At 37.2% G+C, this 14,507-nt stretch overlaps 1 protein-coding gene across 11 annotated transcripts in view; it reads left to right on the top strand.

Moving 5' to 3' along the window:
* Positions 1 to 14,507, top strand: part of NCOA3 (nuclear receptor coactivator 3) — a 118,160-nt gene that overhangs the window by 72,605 nt on the left and 31,048 nt on the right. For 2 of the 11 annotated variants that reach the window (XM_057703019.1, XM_057703018.1), the window contains exon 3: positions 11,559 to 11,702. The exons of the other annotated variants lie outside the window; for them this stretch is intronic. The gene's annotated coding sequence lies outside the window, so the exon portion shown is untranslated. The remainder of the gene's footprint in view (positions 1 to 11,558; positions 11,703 to 14,507) is intronic. 11 annotated transcript variants of the gene reach the window in all.

The raw sequence follows: 14,507 nt of genomic DNA, 5'->3' as shown, positions 1-14,507 counted from the left end.
TTTATTTGGATTGTAGACATAGTTATTTTAAAAAATCTCTTTTTAAATAACTTCGATTCTGTCTGTAAATCATAAGATTCTTGAGGGAGCCATTTTTCAAATCTGCCATTTGCCCACCGCTGAGCGTGCGTGCGTGCGTGTGTGTGTGTGTGTGTGTGTGTGTGTGTGTGTGTGGTTTTTAAAATTCTTTCAGCAGCTTTGTAAAGGTGTGGTATATCTACATTTGAGAAGAGGAACTTAAGGTTCAGAGATTTAAATTTGGTAAATATGATGTTAGGGCTTAGGTCAGCTCTGAAGTCTGTGTTCTTTCCCCTTTTTACTTCACTGTGCTGCATTCTGCTTGGCGTCATCAGTTTTATTTTCCAGTTCACTGATTTGTGTGTGTGTGTGTGTTGTGTCCAGTCTAGGAATTAATCCTGTCTATTGAGTTGTGTTTCAGATATGGGTTTAAGTATCCCATGCTAACCAAATCTGTTCAGAGTTCAGATATTTGGTGCTCAGATAATGGAAAATACCATCTTTTTTTTTTTTAATACTTCATAATTTATGAAGGTTTATAATTCATTCTTTTCGCAACATTCTGTTTCTTTATGTGTACGTTTTCATGGCTGTTGATTATTTCTTATTAAGGATTGTAAACATTTATTTTAAACTTATTTCAAGATTTCATTTTATTGGGTGGTGAATTCATCTTTTGGAATCAATGCATTTCTTGACCATCTTTCTTAGTTCAGATTTTAAATCCACTTTGGAATTTTAGTTTATAGTTTGCATCTTGAGTGGGAAATTCTCTTATTTTGGTGCCCTTCATGTGTCCCCCTCTCTCTGCCCCTGGCAATCCTAGCTTTTTTTTTTTTTTGTTACCTTCTCAAACCATTTCCACCATACCTTCAGTCTATGTTCAGGGTTCTGTTCTGAGATATTATTGCAATGTCAGAGCTATGTATGACCCAGGTTTTGTATGTACAGATGTTCTTTGATTTATGATGGAGTTACGTCCCAATAAACCCATTGTAAGTTGAGATGGGCTGCCACTGCCATTGCCAGTATCAGTATCATGAGAGAGTATTGTACTGCATATCGCTAGCTGGGAAAAGATCAAAATTCAGGATTTAAAGTAGGGTTTGAGTGAATACATACCGCTTTTGCACTGTTGTAAAGTTGAAAAATTGTAAGTTGAACCTTTAAAAGTTGGGGACCAACTGTATTACCTGTGTTTTTTTTTTTTTTTTTTTTAAATGTATTTTTTTGCATCCTGATGTAGGATTTATTTATTTATTTATTTTTTAGGCGCACAGGCTTAGTTGCTCCGTGGCATGTGGAATCTTCCCAGGGCAGGGCTTGAACCCGTGTCCCCTGCATTGGCAGGCAGATTCTTTACCACTGCGCCACCTAGGAAGTCCTACCTGTGTTTTTTTGTTGTTTTTTTTTCCCTACAACTATAGGTAACAGTTTTTTTTTTTTTTTTAATTTATTTATTGGTTGCATTTGGTCTTTGTTGCTGCGCATGGGCTTCCTCTAGTTGTGGCGAGCAGGGGCTACTCTTCATTGTGGTGCGTGGGCTCCTCATTGAGGTGGCTTCTTTTGTGGAGCAGGGGCTCTAGGGGCGTGGGCTTCAGTAGTTTTGGCACACAGACTCAATAGTTGTGGCTCACGGGCTCTAGAGTACAGGCTCAATGTTTGCGGCACATGGGCTTAGTTGCTCACAGCATGTGGGATTTTCCTGGAGCAGGGCTCAAACCCATGTCCCCTGCATTGGCAGGTGGATTCTTAACCACTGCACCACCTAGGAAGTCCCCAGGTAACAGTTTGATATAATCAGTTAGCTAGATAGCTATTGATAGAGCTTTTTTCACTTCTCTTTCAGAAATTTTTTTGTTTGGTTTTTACCTCTGAGCCTTGCTTTTGATTCTGTTACCTTGTGCATGATTTGATTTCCTGAGTGTCTTTGCTAGTTTCTAATGCTAGAGTTCAGTAGGTTCATAGAGCCATCAACTCATTGCTGTATGTTTGCTCTGTGTCTTGGTCCATAGATGTATTTGTTATGTTTGAGCATGGCTGTGTCTTTCAAAATGTAAAAACAAAACAAGACATATATTTTTTAAAATAAATTTATTTATTTATTTGTTTATTTGTTTATTTTATTGGCTGTGTTGGGTCTTCATTGCTGCACACAGGCTTTTTCTACTTGCGGCGAGCGGGGGCTACTCTTTGTTGTGGTGTGTGGGCTTCTCATTGCGGTGGCCTCTCTTGTTGTAGAGCACGGGCTCTAGGCACGTGGGCTTCGATAGTTGCGGCACATGGGCTCAATAGTTGTGGCTCACGGGCTCTAGAGCGCAGGCTCAATAGTTGTGGCGCATGGGCTGAGTTGCTCCACAGCATGTGGTATCTTCCTGGGGCAGGGATTGAACCTGTGTCCCTTGCACTGGCAGGCAGATTCTTACCCACTGCGCCACCTAGGAAGTCCAAAACAAAACATATTTTGTCATTATTATATTTAGAGCAAGGGGGGAGAGTGTGGCTAGTTGAAAGCAATAGTCCACTACATCATCTTATCAGGAAGTCCTTTGTTCTTTTGATCACACAACATGGCTTCTTTATTTAGGCCTGCATATAGTAGATACTGAAGTATTTCTTAAATGAGTATGTAGAGGATCTTGGAGAAGCAATTCCAATATCAAACCCTCAGTCCCTACCTTAATCTAGGACAGTGGTTCTCAGTGTGGTTTGTGAACCCTTGAGAGTCCCTGAGAACCTTTTATGGAGTCTGCAGAGTTAAAATTATTTTCATAATAATATATTTTCCATTTTCATCCTGTTGATGTTTGCACTGGTTCAAAAGCAGCGATGCATAAAGTTGCTGGTGTCTTAGCGTGAATCAAGGCTGTGGGACTACCAGACTGTGCTAGTAGTCATTACATTCTTCACTGCCCTGCACTCAGACTTAAAGGAACCCCCCCACCCCATTTCTCAATTAGAATTGTCCTTGATGGTGGAAAATTTGCTCATTTTATTAAATCTTGACCCTGAGTACTGTATTTTTAACATTCTGTCTAGTGAGAATGGAAAATAGGCAGAAAGCACTTCTTCCTACCAAAGTATGATGGTTGTCTTGGGAAAAAGCACTTGTGTGATTGACTTGTGTACTGAACAGGCCACTTTTTTCATGGAATATCATTTTTACTTGAAAGAATAACAAACTATGGTTATTGGAACTTGGGTATTTGGCAGACAGTTTCTTGAAATTGAGCAAGGAAAACATCTGAGAGTATCTGTTGACAGTGATAAAATTGGAGTTTTCAAGTAAAAATTTTCATGTTAATTTTTTTTAAGAACTTTGATTGAGATACAGTTAACAGACAATAAACAGCATATATTTAGAGTGTATAATTTGGTATCCCAATCTCCCAATGCATCCCCAACCCTCCCCGCTTTCCCCACTTGGTGTCCATATGTTTGTTCTCTACATCTGTGTCTCTATTTCTGCCTTGCCTTTCCTCTTTCATAGTTGTTAGCATTTGCCTTATGTATTGAGGTGCTCCTATATTGGGTGCATATATATTTATAATTGTTATCTCCTCTTCTTGGATGGATCCCTTGATCTTTATGTAATGTCCTTTCTTGTCTCTTGTAACATTTTTTATTTTAAAGTTATTTTATCTGATATGAGTATTGCTACTCCAGCTTTCTTTTGATTTTTATTTGCATGGAATATTTTTTCATCCCCCCAAATTTTCATGTTGATTTTAAATCTGTCACCATGAGTGTGACAGCTTCTCAGTAGTTACAGACTTTATGAATGAGATGGGTGGTGATATTAATGTGGAGTTTTTGATATTGTATAATGTATCAGTATTTGAAAATCTGCCTAATCAGTGAACCAGTATTATCCAAATGACAGTGTTTGATGTTACAAAATCATGCATGGGTAAAAGATTTTTTTTTAGAGTGTAAGTTAGTGTATTTTAATGTCACAGTATGAAAGTTCATTGATAAGGTTTCAGGTTTCACTTTGCAACTAACCTTTAAGAAAGTCCCACTTGTCTCTGAACGCCGGGGATTGCTGGCAACAGCAGAAGCTAGCAGAGGGTCGAGCAGGTCTACCCGAGAGCCTCCAGAAAGGGTATGGCCCTGTCGGCACCTTCATTTTGGACACGAGCCTCCAGAACTTCGAGAGAATATCTGTTGTTTGTGGTAATTTGATACAGTAGTCACAGGAAACTAATATAATACGCAAATCTGAGTAAAGGGTATTGAGGGTATGCCTTATAGTATTTTGCTTTGCTATTTTTTTTGCAACTTTTTGTAAGTTTGAAAGTATTTTCAGATAAAAACAAAGTACAACTTGTTTTAGCATAATGTCAAGGAAAATTATTTATAGTTAATTATAAAAGGCTATTGAAATAGTCCTTCCTCTTACAAGTACGTGTATGTATGAGGCTGAATTTTCTTCATGTGTTTCAATCAGTATAAGGTATTGCAACAGATAGATTGAGTGGTGTGGTAGATAAGAGGATCCAACTGTCTTCTATTAAGTCAGACGTAAGGTTTGTAAAAATGTGAAACAATGCCACCTCTCATGGAATTGTTTTGTTTTAGGTGTTTTTTCATAAAATTGTTTATGTTAATGTGTAATGGACTTATTTTCAAAGGTTCTAAGTTTTAATTTCTAATAATAAATATTGATAGATAATAACCCATATAACCAAAGACTTTTAGCATTCCTAGTTTTTTTTTCTTCTTAATATTATGTATTTAATTTTTGGCTGTGTCGGGTCTTCGTCGTGGGATGCGGGATCTTTGTTGAGGCATGTGGGCTCTTCATTGTGGCACTCGGGCTTCTCTCTAGTTGTGGCATAATTGCCGCATGGATGTGGCTACCAGGGAAGTCCCATTCTTTCTTTTTTTTTTTTTAAGGGTTCCTAGTGTTTAAGAGAGAAATCCTGATATCAAAAAAGGTTGAGAACTACTGACCTAGTGAATTTGGTTGAAATTGTAGCAGCCTTTGACTTAAACCTTGTACCTTGCTGTAGCAGGAATTGGATATATCTATTTGTTGTCTTGTAGCACATCCAGTTCCTGCTACAGCTGCTCTTTTATGTCCTTCTTAAACACCAAGGTGGCCTGAGCTAACCGGTAAAGTTTGGCCAATTTGAAAGACACATCATTGTTGTTAACCTGAATCTCTCTCTTTTAGTGATAAGAACCAGATTGACTGTAGGTTAGGACTTTGAATAGCTATGTGACATGGTGTCCTGTGGCTGGTACTCAGTTGTTACTGCTTTTAAATTACAGATCACCCGCTAATTTTCTTTTTCTTTTTTAAATTTATTTATTTATTGGCTGTGTTGGTTGTTCACTGTTGCGTGCGGGCTTTCTTTAGTTGCAGTGAGCCAGGGCTACTCTTCATTGTAGTGCTCGGGCTTGTTATTGCGGTGGCTTCTCTTGTGGAGCACGGGCTCTAGGCAAGTGGGCTTTAATAGTTGTGGCACAAGGGCTCAGTAGTTGTGGCTCACGGGCTTAGTTGCTCTGAGGCGTGTGGGATCTTCCCAGACCAGGGCTTGAACCCGTGTCCCCTGCATTGGCGGGCAGATTCTCAGCCACTGTGCCACCAGGGAAGTCCCTTAGCCACTAATTTTCAGTGGAGGCCTTTCATAGCACAAAATACGATTTGTGATTCTACATGTACTAGCTTGTTGATTTCTGGCAGTGGGTCATCAGCTTGTTGAAGGCAAAACACACAGACAGAGACACACACACACACAAACAAAAACAACACAAAACTTGACTCTTTTGATCAACAGTTCATCCCAGGCATATTGGTGTTAGGAAGGCGATCTCCTTTGTCTGTGTGGACAGCACCCAGGCTGTTTAACAGTGACTACTGGATAAAAAAAAAAAACAAAAAACCCCCACAAAACTTTCCCCCCTCCCCAGTTTTATTGAGAAATAATTGACAGATGTCACTGAATAAGTGTAAGGGGTACAGCATGATGGTTTGATTTACATGTGTTGTGAAATGATTGCCACTATAGGTTCAGCTAAAATCCATCATCTCATATAGCTACAATAAAAAGAAGGAAGAAGGGAAAAAAAATTTCCTCCTTGTGATGAGAACTCTTAGGATTTACTCTTTTAACAACTTCCTTGTATGTCATATAGCAGTGTTAACCATAGTCACTGTGCTGTACATTACATCCCTGTTATTTTGTGACCACTCTCAAGACACTTACTGAAGTGAGTTTTGGTTTTAACCAGTTTAGTTGTATGAATGGTTTTACAAGAGTTCATATTTAAATTTTTGCCTCAAATGTTCTCTCAGGATAATGATGTGCCACCCAGCTTCATTTACTCCGTGTGCATAGGCAGGTTTGTGAGGTACACAGAGAAGCTCTTTAAAGTCATGAGTCATGGAACTGACCTTTGAACAGAAAGAAAAAAAAAAAAACGCGCTGTTTTATTTTAGATTATTTGAGTGATGATCTTTTCAGCCTATTCCTCAGTAGTTTATAGTCCCACTTGCTGCAGATTTCTTCCCTTGAACAATCATGACCTAGAGGCACAGATTTTTAGCTCCACGTAGTGTAGCAGCTGTATTTTGGAGGGGAGTAGGGAGGCATTTGAAGTTGGATTTAGACTTTGATACTTTTCAACCTTGCTACGAGTGCTACACCACCCTTCAACAGGTAAACGATGTTAGGAGTGCATTATTATTTTCTTTTTGGACTTTGATATATATGCTATCATTCACTATTTGTATGATTGTCATCCTGAAATCAGTAATGACTTTTGGAGATTTATTTGAAGAGATAGCTTCTATCATCAGACATATAACTTCTAGGGATATGGAAGCATTATTTTAAAAAAAAAGGATTCTTTAGAATTTAAGGTTATTTAGGCTAGGATTAGAATTATAATCACTGAAGAATAACAAGCTGTGAGGTCAGAAAAGGAAAAAAGACCATGGAAACAGTAAGGACCGAGCACAGACTAACCTGCAGTCTACATGGTGACCCATTCAGGAAGTCTTATGAGTCAGACTTGCCATGTCGTGTTGCTAGAGTAAGAGACCATCTGCCCCAGCCTCTTTGCTTTTAGAGAAGGAAATCTAGCTAAGGTGTATTTTTCCTTTGATATATCTTATTCTCTTTTTCCACCTTCAGTACCTTTTCTTTGAAAAATTAATTCAAAGTGCTTTATCAGATTTATATTTCCACAGTGTTAATTTTTGAGATGTTAGTGTAGCTTCTTTATGTTTTTGATATTGGTGACAGGGCTAACTCCAGTACTGTAGGGGCAAGTATCTTGTTACTTTAAGCTTTTTACTCTGCAGGCACTCCATTTTAGGAATATCTGTCTTGCAGTTGACCCATGGTTACCATTCCCTGTATCATTCATTATTTGGTTATTGCTGTTTCCTATAGCAGCTTTGCTGCTCTCAGTCATTTGGTTACCCGGTGGCTAATGGCATCAACTATTTAGTTTTAACATTTCTTAAAATATCTTTCTTTCTTCTCTGAGGCAGATAGAAATAATGCATTAGGAGAGAATGGGACACATGCTGTGATCATCTCTCCTTTGTATCTTTATTGCTTATTAATTAAATTTATATCATTTATTAATGATATAATTAAATTTATCCCTGCTCTGTGCACACACCTCTCTAACTCCCCACTGCTTATCTTAATCCAGAGCTTTACCACTTACCTCAAGGGGGTTAAACGTTTTCTCTCTTCTTCCTTTCTTTCCTTCTTTACTGCTTATATTTTCATTATGTGCCAAGGGACAGCCTTAGGTATAAATAATTCTTTTGATGTAGAGATATTTACGTCTGTCAAAGAAAAATTAAACCACACATCCAGGAATAAAAAGAGATCATAAAAAAGAACCAGTACTGTTTGCTTTACCTAGCACCTTTGAAAGTACGTGGATAGCCTCTTCAGAATCTTCTGAAAGATGCCTACTTATTCTCTAATTATACTGCTTATCTTAAGGACACAGACATCTATGACAGTAGTTTATTCTGTTTTTCACGGCTTTATGTTAGTTACTAACCGCCTCTCCCCACACTATTTCAGTGGGAAAATGTTTTGAATTCCAGTCAGCTATCTGTATGCTGAAGATAGCCTGAGTAGTTCTGGCTAATTTATTTGTCTGAAGCTTTTTAATTTGTTGCCCTATGGGATATTTGTAACTATTTGTTTTTCAAATGAGAGCAAAATTGATGTTGCTGAACATACATCTTTGTTTTTGGTATCATGTACCTCAGCGTGATCACCATTATTCCCTATTCCAGTTGCTTGCTTTGTATTGCTTTTCATTCTCATAGTAAACGTAAGAATATGTGAGATGTGATTATCCCCAGTTTTTACAGGTGATAAGCTTTTTATGGGTGACAAGTTTGATTCCAGCAAAGCCCTGTTTTCTTTTTGTTGTATCATAGTACATCACCTGAAGGATTCAAACCCTTGAGTTTTATTTTGATATCTTGAAGCCACCATATTTTTGGAATAGGACTATCCAAGTGAAAAATGACATGTCAGAAAGAAGCAGAACTGTTCTATGAGGTATTTAGCCCTTTCCCCCCAGTCTTCTCTATATTTTAGGAATATTGTAGTTGGTCAGAAGTACAGCTAATGGGATGGGAAGGAAAAGGAGAACTGGAGTTGGAAAAAGGAACAAGAGGAATGGTGGTCATGAAGTGAAAAGACAGAGGAAGAAGTTTGTAATATAATAGTTTCTTACAAGTTTTTATAATGGTTTAGAGCTTATAGTGTAGGAAGTGGAGACAGAAAAGTGTACGAGTAGAGTGTAGTATGTAAAATGTTGTAATAAAGTTATGAAAAATGCATTAGGATAAAGAAGGGACAACGTTTTCTAATTGGAGAGTTGGGAATGGTTTCACCAGAGGTGACAGTCGAGTTTGATCTTGAAGGATGGCTAGGTACTCTTAGTATTCTAAATAGAAGAGGGATGAAGGAGAGATCTAAAAAGAAACAAATTACTTAAGGTTAAGTACAAATAGGAAATGTTTCCATGAATATCTTTTGTCAAAATCTCCTTTAGCATAAGCCACTTGTGTGGTGGAGGTGGTAGTGAGGAAGAAATATAATTAGATAGTACGTTGTTCAGGGATGAAGCTAAAATCAAGTTTATGAAGTTCAGGCTTAAGTCTGTTCCTGTGAATGAGAGAGAGTCAGCACGTTAAATTGTAGGAGTCACTGTAACCTTTAAAACAACTAAAGAATTACCTAGCTAGTTAGTATGCTGTCAGGAGAGGGTAATTTGATTTCAGTGGGATTAGCTTGCTTAACTCCCTCTGCACAGTGTATATGTGTGAACTTCAACTCTTTTGCTCTTGTTGAGGTTGAGAAGTCTCTTGGCAACAAGCTTCCAGTTGTAGCTAACACTTGCCTTGGCTAATTGGGGTGCCCAGTTCTGGTACTAAGACCTCTGGGGAGTTTGTGTTTAATTTCATTGGGCTTAAACCAGAGCATAAATGTAAAGGGGCTTTTGGGGGTCATCCTGTTTATTGAGAATGAAAAGGCAAGACATACAACGGAAAAAGAGAGAATGCAACCTTTTGGATGAAATAGCTGTTAATTCACGTTTGGATGCTTCTCAGCTCAACTTGTGTATTAAAAATATTTTATTTTCTTGTTCTCTGCTAGCCCTTTTCCAAATTTGCAGGCATTATTAACTAAAGATAAAGGGAAAGAATGACCAGGACTTGAGATTTATACTATTTTTCTGACATATGTCTACACCAAGGTAGTTTATTGTAGATACTGTTTATATGCTTTTTCTATGTTTTTAAAAAACTGTAGGCTGGTAGATTTCCTATCAGCTGTGCCTTCATCTTAACACTTACCAAATTATGTTGTTATAATTATATGTTTTCCTCTTCTGCTTGCCTGAGAGTTCTAGCAGTGTGTGGTGTCATTTATCTCTATTTCCTGGTCCTAAAACGGTCTGGGCATGCAAATGTTTGAACAGAAATGGAATTAAATTTTAAAAATGAATTGCATTGGGTGGTTCATACTTTATCCTACTGAACGTAACAGGTTATCAACAACAAAACAAAAGGATATTGCAAGTTAGCTTTTATTTGAAACTCTCCCCCCACCCCACTTCCCCTTTCAGCTCTTAGCCTGTATACCAAGGTTGAATTAAAACACAAAGGTAGGAGATAGTCACTGGAAGAGTCATCCGGTTGGTGAGGAAATGTCCATAGCGGCTCCATGTTTATGGCCTTGTCTCCTTCCTTGCCTCCTCTTGTCCCCTAAACATACACAGGTTCTATTTTGTTTCCTTTCTTTGCTCCGTGGTGCCGGTTCTCTTGGAGCTACACAGAAGATTGAAATAAAACCTCTAATTTTGTATTTTAGAAAATATAATCTTGTAGGATTAAGCCTAACTGGTGATGACTATATACTAAAATTGTCTTGAGTAAGACTGCCAATTTGGAACTTATATTTTGGGTAGTTTATGTATGGATGTCTCATGAATCTTCCCCAAGAGCAATTTTTTCTAATTGGCTTGGTCAGTCTCTGCTTTTACCTAATGCTTCAAGAAGTTTGTAGTAAGTCAACTCAAATCCACAGTTGTATGAAAATTTCCTTAAGTTACCGGGAGTCTCAGGAGACACCCAGAAATACTCCCTAATTGGTATGTTTAATCATACTTTGTGTAAGTCAGGCAAACAAGCCTGGTGAATAAACTGAGTTACTGGTGGGTTAGTCAAAAGTTCTTGGTTCCAGCATTTAGTCTTAGAAAACCCAAGAATGAAAATATTTGACAGATTATTCTGGGTATAGTTCATACTTTTCTGATCTAAGTTTTCTTTTTGCCATGTAAGCCGCTAACTGTTGGTCTCAGATGGAAATAAGGGTCATGGTTAATAGTAGACCACCTCAGAGGGGCATTTATCTGGTGACTTGTAAAGTAATGGTTGGTTTTGAGGGGAATAGCAGCATTAGTACCTGCTGAGCTGGAACACCTCCTTGTCTCTGACCCTAATACTACATGCCCCTAAACCCTGCATGTTACAACTTTTCAATGTTCTTACTGATGAGCTGAGAAATTTTCTGGTTAACTGGTTGGAAATGGTGTGATTCAACAGTATAAGTGGTTTTTTTTTTTTTAGGGTGGGGGGACAACATGCCCAAGGAACATTTGATACATATTTTTTTGATTATGAAGTCTGAAAATGTTGTAATCCCAGCTCTGCCATCCAGTATCTGTGTGTGATCTAGATACTACTTTATCTGTGAGTGGGAGTAATACATACTTTGGAGAGTCTTGAGAAATTATACAGAATATGTGATGTGCTCAGCACTGTACTGCCATAAAAATTATCTATCCCCTTCCGCCCTCCCTTATTAATTTAGGAAAATGAAATATTTTAGTTGATTTCTATGCCATTTGAGATTTACTGGGTAATTTATCTCCTCCCCATTTTGGCTTGGCATGTCATGGCTTTCATTTGGCACGCTCCCCCCCCACCCCCCCATGAGAGACACTGGCACTGTTGATTGATATATCTTCCTTTTGGACAGGGGTACTTCCTGTATCTTTGTCCATCTGCATAGTTTGTTGTACATGATCAAGATTTCCCCTCCTGTCTTAACTGCGAATAACCGAAGGGAAAGCTGGTTAATGCTGCTAAGCTACATATCATCATTTTCATGGCTTTTGAGCTGGTGGGTATAATTCTTTGTTGCTTTTGAAGTTAAAGAGTGTTCATTTTATAGCTGTTTGTTGTATTCTGTGCATGTCTAAGCTAAAACCTGTACCACAGCTTGATTGTTTTATATAGAAAGGCCTATAGTATTTATAGAGAAATTTTATCCAGTTGCTGTAAGATTCTTGCTCTTTTAAAATCCGATTTATCATGAATCTGCTTATGACTTTTCCAAATAATATAGAAATAGGTAACATTATATTTTGAGAGCATTAAATTTATATTATTGAAGTAGTATAGAATATGTTGCTTAAATGTAATCTTAAAGTGAGCATTGTCATATTAATAATATATTTAAGTAGTACAGCATAGAACTTTTACATAGAAACATTTCACACAAGGAAAATAATTGTAAAAATGGCTCAAGGATCTAGACAGTCACGTTCACATTGAAGGACAGAATACATTTTGGGTCTTTGGATCTGATTCACCTGGAAGTGTGGTTGAGGTGTCGCTCCAGTTTAATAGTCAGTTGGGGGACATCTCTTCATTAGCAGCTTCAAAAATATATGTATGCATGTCACTATTGCATAAGAGTACAGGTTACTTGGGGGTGGGGCAGGTATACAGTGTAGTCCTAATTTCTTTTCCACTCAACTGTGTAGATGATAATCTTTAATTGCAGGGAATCAGAATTTAGAAGGGGCTCAATATTAATAGACTGTCATTATAGTCAAAGATACTGGGAGACTCTTGTGCTGTATTATTTCCCCTTTGAATATGGATTTTCCTAACTGCACATATTCTTCAAACTAGATGGATTGTAATTTAAGATGTAAAAATGTAAGCTGTACAATTACTGATCTGTGTTTCTTAACCTTTAGAACTTCTTGGGGAGGGGGGAGAAATTGATCTACTTATGGGCCTGGTACTTGGTCCATTTCCCTCTCCCACCCTAATTCTTGACTAGTGACTGAAAATGGTTTAGATTTAGTGTGTATATGCTAGGCCTTTACCTTTCATATCTTCAAATGAATAATTTACCAAACTAGATAATAATATTTCCCCCCAGATATATATAGTTTGAGTCTGGCTCCACCAGTGAGAAGTAGACAACAGACCTGGCAACTAAAACAAATGCTGTTTATAATTTATTATGTTTATAACTAAGATTAATGCCAAATAAATAGAAAACTATACATAAAGAGTTTGTCATAGTCATTTGTGCTCAGAAATTATTATATTATTGTATATGCTGAAACTATTTTTTGGGGGGCTGAAATACTTCTGTTTGTTATTTCTCATGTTGAACATTTTCTTTAGCCAAGTGAAATTTAAGGGATGTATTTATTCTACTTTGATTTTTTGTTATACAGTATTTTGTCATTCAAACTTGGACATCCTGTGGTCTTTTAGGCTTTGTACAGTGAATGTAATACTAAGGTTTGTCCCTCTCTTAAGAACTAGAAAAAGAAATCTGTCAAACCTGTTCCTAGCAAAGTAGAACATGAAAATTATTTTATAGCTTAAATAGTTGTATTGATACCTTCATGTTTGAATAAACAGCACTACCATGGTTTTCTTTTTAATTTTTCTATTTAAAAATATATTTATTTGGGCTATGCTGGGTCTTAGTTGCAGCACAAGGGATCTTTAGTTATGGCATGTGGGCTCTTAGTTGCAACATGCAGACTTCTTTTTTTTTTCCCCCAAGAGTACAGAGTTTAATTGTTGTGATGATTCAAACTACTCTTGGCAGATTTGTGTAACCCATTACATCTATAAGGGGTTATTGAGGCTAAAGATGGGATCTTATTGCAATGTCATATCTATTCTAAACATGCAGAGTTCTTAGTTGCAGCATGCGAACTCATAGTTGTGGCATGCATGTGGCATGCATGACCAGGGATGGAACCTGGGCCGCCTGCATTGTGAGCGTGGATTCTTAACCACGGTAATGGGACCACCAGGGAAGTCCCATTACCATGGTTTTAAATTAGAATCTTGCATTGGTACATTTCTGGATAATTACCTCTGTTACTAGAGATCATTGGACTCTGTGAAAGAGTAAACTCCATAGCATGTAAATTGCACAGTCGTGTGCACATTATAGCTTCTTGTTCTGCCAGACCAAGAGAAGGAGCCACATGTGTATTTGGATGTAGGTAGACATATTTAGATTTCTTTTATTGGCACATAAACATTGACTTAACTTGAATGACTTGTATGCATTTCTGGTTTACATGATAAGTGTGATTATTGATTTCTTTCATACTAAGATTGTCCTGGTTTTGATTCACTATTGCTGTAATTTATGTCTCTAAAGTTCATTTTGGTGACATCCTATATCAACCATAAAAGTAAAAATTTTAAAAGTTTGAAGTAACCTTTGAACTTTTATATGGATCAGAATGGAAGAAAATCTGTTGTATAAAATATGACTTGATAAGTTGAATTGGTCTATTTACTCAGTACTTTTCAAGGCATACTTATTGATCACTGTTATATGCTAGGCAACTTAAACTGTATTGGAGATTCAGCTTATGTGTAACAGCAAAGTAAGGTAATAATAGTGAGAATATAGAATAAATTATGTCTCTCAAATTAAAGAAATACTGTTGTCCACTAAAGAGTTTGTTACTCAGTTTTGAGGATTCAGCTTATGTGTAACATCAAAGTAAGGAAATAATATCTAGAATGTGGAGTAAATTATATTTTAAAAATAAAGAAATGCTATTATTCACTGGATGTTTGGCCACAATTTAAAAATAACCTGTGAATGAAACAAACATAAAACTAATTGTATTGAGATGTAGCTAGTTAT

The sequence above is a fragment of the Hippopotamus amphibius genome, chromosome 12 (genome assembly GCF_030028045.1).
Source record: "Hippopotamus amphibius kiboko isolate mHipAmp2 chromosome 12, mHipAmp2.hap2, whole genome shotgun sequence".
NCBI classification, from domain to species: Eukaryota; Metazoa; Chordata; class Mammalia; order Artiodactyla; family Hippopotamidae; genus Hippopotamus; species Hippopotamus amphibius.
This window is presented reverse-complemented; position numbering and strand designations above follow the sequence as displayed.